This window comes from Galeopterus variegatus, unplaced genomic scaffold, assembly GCF_000696425.1.
Source record: "Galeopterus variegatus unplaced genomic scaffold, G_variegatus-3.0.2 Scaffold1354, whole genome shotgun sequence".
Lineage (NCBI taxonomy): Eukaryota > Metazoa > Chordata > Mammalia > Dermoptera > Cynocephalidae > Galeopterus > Galeopterus variegatus.
Window position 1 is genome coordinate 223,774 of NW_007727465.1, and position 6,083 is coordinate 229,856.

At 38.0% G+C, this 6,083-nt stretch overlaps 1 non-coding gene across 1 annotated transcript; it reads left to right on the forward strand.

The window, feature by feature from the left end:
* Positions 1-5,795: 5,795 nt before the first annotated feature.
* TRNAI-GAU lies at positions 5,796-5,869 on the forward strand. The gene has a single exon. It is a non-coding gene; the product is annotated as a tRNA-Ile (tRNA).
* Positions 5,870-6,083: the final 214 nt, after the last annotated feature.

Below are 6,083 nucleotides of genomic sequence, written 5' to 3' on the forward strand. Positions count from 1 at the left end.
TAAAAGGATTAAATTCCCCACTCAAGAGACACAGACTGACTGACTGGATTAAAAAGGTGGACCCAACTATATGCTGCCTTCAAGAGACTCACTTCACCTGTAAAGACACACATAGACTGAGAGTGAAAGGATGCAAAAAGATATACCATGCAAATAGAAATGAAAAATGAGCTGAAGTAGCTATTCTTATATCAGATAAAGTAGACTTTAAGCCAAAAACCACAAAAAGAGATAAAGAAGGCCTCTATGTAATGATAAAAGGATCTATCCATCAAGAAGACATAACAATCATAAATATATATGCACCCAACATTGGAGCAGTCAGATTTATAAAGCAAGCACTATTAGACCTACAGAATGAGATAGACACTAATACCATAATAGCAGGGGACCTGAACAACCCACTTTCGATATTGGACAGATCATCTAGGCAAAAACTCAAGGGAGACACAAGATCTAAACAACACTTTAGACCAATTGGACTTGGCAGATATCTACAGAACATTCCATCCAACAACCTCAGAATATTCATTCTTCTCATCAGCACATGGATCATTCTCCAGGACAGACCACATGATAGGTCACAAATCAGGCCACAATAAATTCAAAAAAAAAAATTGGAATTATTCTATGTATTTTTTCAGGTCACAATGGATTAAAATTAGAAATCACTAACAAATGAAACTCTGGAAACTATGCAAACACATGGAAATTAAACAGCATTCTACTTAATGACATATGGGTCCAAGAAGAAATTAAAAAGGAAATCAAAAAATGTATTGAAACTAATGAAAATAATGATACATTATACCAAAACCTGTGGGATGCAGCAAAAGTAGTACTAAGGGGGAAATTTATCACATTAAATGCTTACTTGAGAAGAATGGAAAGGTGGCAAGTAAACAACCTAACACTTCACCTTGAAGAACTAGAAAAACAAGAACAACCTAAACCAAAGTTAGCAGACGGAAAGAAATAACTAAGATCAGAGCAGAACTTAATGAAATAAAAACCCAAAAACTATGCAAAAGATCAATGAATCAAAAAGTTGGTTTTTTTAAAAGATAAATAAAATTGACAAACCATTAGCAAGGCTAACTAAAAAAAGAAAGACCCAAGTAACAAAAGTTAGAAATGAAAGAGGTGTTATTATAACTTATAACTCAAAAATACAATGAATCATTAGAGGCTACTATAAAAAAACTATATGCCAACAAATTTGAAAATCTGGAGGAAATGGATAAATTTCTGGACACACACAAACTACCAAAACTGAGCCAAGAAGATGTAGAAAATCTGAAGAATAATAATAAAAGTGGTTGAAGCTGTTATCAGAAGGCTCCCAATAAAGAAAAGCCCAAGACATGATGGTTTCACTGCAAAATTCTACCAAACCTTCAAAGAGGAATTGATACCTATTCTCTACAAACTATTCCAAAAGATTGAAACAGAGGCCATTCTCCTGAACTCATTCTTTGAGACAAACATCACCCTGATACCAAAAACAGACAAAGATACAACAAAAAAAGAAAACTACAGGCCAATATCCTTGATGAATATAGATGCAAAAATCCTCAAAAAAATACCAGCTAACAGAATACAGCAACACACACACAAAATTATACACCATGATCAAGTGGGATTCATCCCAGGGATGCAAGGTTTTTTCAACATACACAAATCTATAAATGTGATACACCACATCAATAAAAGCAAAGACAAAGACCATATGATTATCTCTATAGATGCTGAAAAAGCATTTCACAAACTTCAACATTCATTCATGATAAAGACTCTCTACAAGTTAGGTATAGACAGAAAGTATCTCAACATAATTAAAGCCATATATGATAAGCCCACTGCCAATATCATCCTGAATGGGGAAATGCTGAAAGCTTTTCCCTTAAGAATAAGAACTAGACAAGGATGCCTACTCTCACCACTGCTGTTCAACACAGTGTTGAAAGTACTAGCCAGAGCAATCAGAGAAGAGAAGGAAATAAAGGGCATCTAGATTGGAAAAGATAAAGTCAAACTGTCCCTGTTTGCAGATGACATGATTCTATATATGAAACAGCCTAAAGCCTCTACAAAAAACCTCTTAGAGTTGATAAATGATTTCAGCAAAGTTGCAGGATACAAAATCAACACACAAAAATCAGTAGCATTTCTATACTCCAACAGTGAACATGCAGAAAAAAAATCAAGAAAGTTAGCCTATTTACAATAGCAACCTAAAAAATAAAAAGCTTAGGAATAAAGTTAACCAAGAACATGAAAAATCTCTACAATGAGAACTACAAAGCACTGTTGAGAGAAATAAAGAGGACACAAGAAGATGGAAAGATATCCCATGCTCTTGCATTGGAAGAATTAACATTGTGAAAATGTCCGTACTACACAAAGTGATCTACAAATTCAATGCAAGCCCCATCAAAATTCCAATGACATTCTTCATAGAAGTGGAAAAAACAATCTTACACTTCATATGGAAGAGCAAAAGACCCCAAATATCCGAAGCAATTCTTAGCAAAAAAAAATAAAGCCAGGCACATAAAACTACCTGACTTCAAATTATACTACAAAGCTATTGTAACCAAAACAGCATGGTACCAGTATAAAAATAGATATTCAGACCAGTGTAGTAGAATTGAGAATCCAGAAATCATCCCTCAGGCTTATAGCCATCTGATATTGGACAAAGGCAACAAAAATCTACATTGGGGAAAAAACTGCCTCTTCAACAAGTGGTGCTGGAAAAACTGGATATCCATATGCAGAAGAATGAAACTAGATATGAATCTCTCACTATACACTAAAATCAACTCAAAATGGATTAAAGACTTAAGTATAAGACCAAAAATTGTAAAATTACTAAGGGAAAATATAGGTGAAACATTCCAGCAACTAGGTCTGGGCACAAATTTTATGAACAGCCAAAAGCACAAGGAGCAAAAGAAAAAATTAGGGGCCAGCCCGGTGGCGCACTGCTACAGTGCGCCGCTTGGGAGTGTGGAGGTGCTCCCGCCGAGGGTTCGGATCCCACATACAGACCGGTTCCCACTCACTGGCTGAGCGAGGTGCGGGTGCAACAGCGAGGGCTGCGATCCCGTTGCTGGTCCGGTCCGGTACGGCCCACTGCTGGGTTTTTATCCAGAGGAATGGAGATCATCATGTTGAAGGGATACCTGCACTCCCATGTTCATCGCAGCTCTGTTTACAATAGCCAAGACATGGAACCAACCTACATGTCCATCAATGGATGATTGGATAAGGAAACTGTGGTATGTATACACCATGGAATACTACTCTGCCATAAAAAGAATGAAATACTCCCATTTGCAACAACATGTATGAAACTGGAGAAACTTATGTTGAGTGAAATAAGCAAAGCACAGAGGGATAAATACCGCATGTACTCACTCATATGTGGGAGCTAAGAGAGAAAAAAGGAGGGAAAGAAAGACTACAGTACTGCGTTGGACTTGCAGAGGGAGTTGCAGGGAAGGGGGAAGGGAGGGAGGTTGGTAATAATTGAGTAGGGGACACGGGGTAAAAATGCAATTTGTGGTAATGGGTATATAACCAGTATGAATCTGGCCCCCACATCATGGGTACAAGGGGTGATAATCAGCTTTATAAGTCATGAATATTCATAACCAATACAAATAAAATAAAATAAAATCATAAAAAAAAACCAGCCATGGGGATGGATTTGGCCCATGGGCCATGGTCTGTGGACCCTGGTAGAATGACTGTAGACATTGTGGTGTAGTCACACAATGGAATACTATTCAGCAATGAAAATGTTGCACAACAAGATGAATGAATCTTAAAAATATTTTTTTGCACTAAAGAAATCAGATATAAGGATACATACTGCGGGGCCGGCCCGTGGCTCACTCAGGAGAGTGCGGTGCTGATAACACCAAAGCCATGGGTTCGGATTCCATATAGGGATGGCCGGTTTGCTCACCGGCTGAGAGTGGTGCTGACAACACCAAGCCAAGGGTTGAAAACCCCTTACCAGTCATCTTTTTATTTAAAATTTAAAAAGGATTCAATTTATAGAAAACTCAAAAGCAGGCAAAACTAAATATAGTGTTTAAGGTTACATATCTAGGTAACAGAACTCTAAAGAAAATTAATGAAGTGATGACCATAAAAGTCAGAACCATGGTTGTCTTGAGCAGGATGCAGAGAGTTACAATTAAAAGGAGAATATAGAAGGCATCTGGAGCACTGACCATTTTTCATTTCTTGACCTGGGTGGTGGTTCCATGGATGTTCATTTTAGAATAATTCCTAAAGCTGTAATTTATATTGTATGTACTTTTCTGGACATGTACTATTTTTCACGAAAAAAATTTTTGATAAACATGAGAACCGCAAATGTTTATTCTCACATCCCAATGTATTTTTGTGCATCCTGTGAGAGGCATTTCAGGAGCAAATTGCCCTGCGGAGGGTACTGCTGAAGTCTTGGCGGAGACCCACTGGCTAGACATGAAGGTGTAAGAAAGAAATTGCCCAGGGGGGGTTGCACCGTGCAGAGAGGGAGAACAGAAGGCTTTCAGCAAAGGAACAATATCTTACTTAAGAGGGAAGCTCAGGGTTAAAGCTGAAATGTAGTGTCTGAGACAGAATTTGAAGGATAAAAGGCTCCTCCCCTGCCAATCTGCTTCTATTTAAGCCTTCTTAGATTCTTGGAACACTGAAGCTGGGGGTTTTTGAAGGGTAGTTTCCCTAGTTACAAAGACCCACTCTTCCTGGTCCTAGGAGTGACTCACGGCAAATGCTAAACATGTGTGTACATGTATGTTTATGCAAGTCTGTTTGTGTACGTGCTAAGCATTTGAAGCAAGCCTTACAGATATCTACTAATTCAGGCCCTACCTGGGTTCTTTCCTTCTGGAATCCCAGCCAAGAGTCCTGCTCAGGGTTTATGAGCTGCTCAGCAGCCGGAGTTGCTCATAATCCACCTTTCCCTTCATTCCCCCTTGAAGAAGAATCAATCCTTCCTCCCTGGCAAGACCGCAACCCCACAGCCAAACCCTTTGTCAGGCTGTGTGCCCATGACTCCCATATTATACCTCCATCCCTGAACTCTTCACTGAGCTCTGAACATGTACATACACAATGTTAGTATGGTCTCTAAGATCACAAGTGTTAAAAGTTATTTTGAAAAACTCATTGGTCATCAAGAACCTAAAATATGTCCTAACCCTTGTCCCAATTCTATGTCCAAGCACAATGTTAGTATGGTCTCTAAGATCACAAGTGTTAAAAGTTATTTTGAAAAACTCATTGGCCATCAAGAACCTAAAACATGTCCTAACCCTTGTCCCAATTCTACGTCCAATGTTGTTTTCCCACGATGTTATCAGGAATAGGAAGTCAGTTCCCACAGAAAATTGTTCATTGTTATGTTACAAATTTCCAGTGAAAATTTGGAAACTATCTACTGTTCAAAAGTCAAATACAATTAAATTGATTTCAGACACATGAAATCAATTAGTCATTAAAATTCTATTTAGGGAGAGCTGGTAATCACCAGAAGGGAGACAGGATACAAAATTGAAATTACAGGATGATTACAACAGCAACAACAGTAAAATCTCATACACAGAAAAACATGATAAAAGGAAATCCAACCAAATGGTAAGGAGTTATCTTCAGGGGCCAGAAATGAAATACGGATGACTTTCTCCCTTCTTTTCTACAAGGAATTTTCCCTACTTATCAAAGCAATTTAATTGTTAAAAAGAAAAAAGAAAAAAGAATTGTATTGAGCTGGCCAGTTAGCTTAGTTGGTTAGAGCATGGTGCTGATGACACCAAGGTCCAGGGTTCAATCCCTGTACTGGCCAGCTACCGAAAATAAATAAATAGTAGAAAAGGAGGTGAATATAAATATGTGCAAGAAAGGCAAAAAAATGTGAAATTTAGTGTCATGAGACAGGAGAGTCAAAAGAGACACTATTTATCCTTGTTACTCACAGATTTATTGGGAGTGATAAATCTGCTTTGCCACACGTGTGGCATGAGCGACTCTGACAGTCTCATCATGCAAGTGATAGTTTC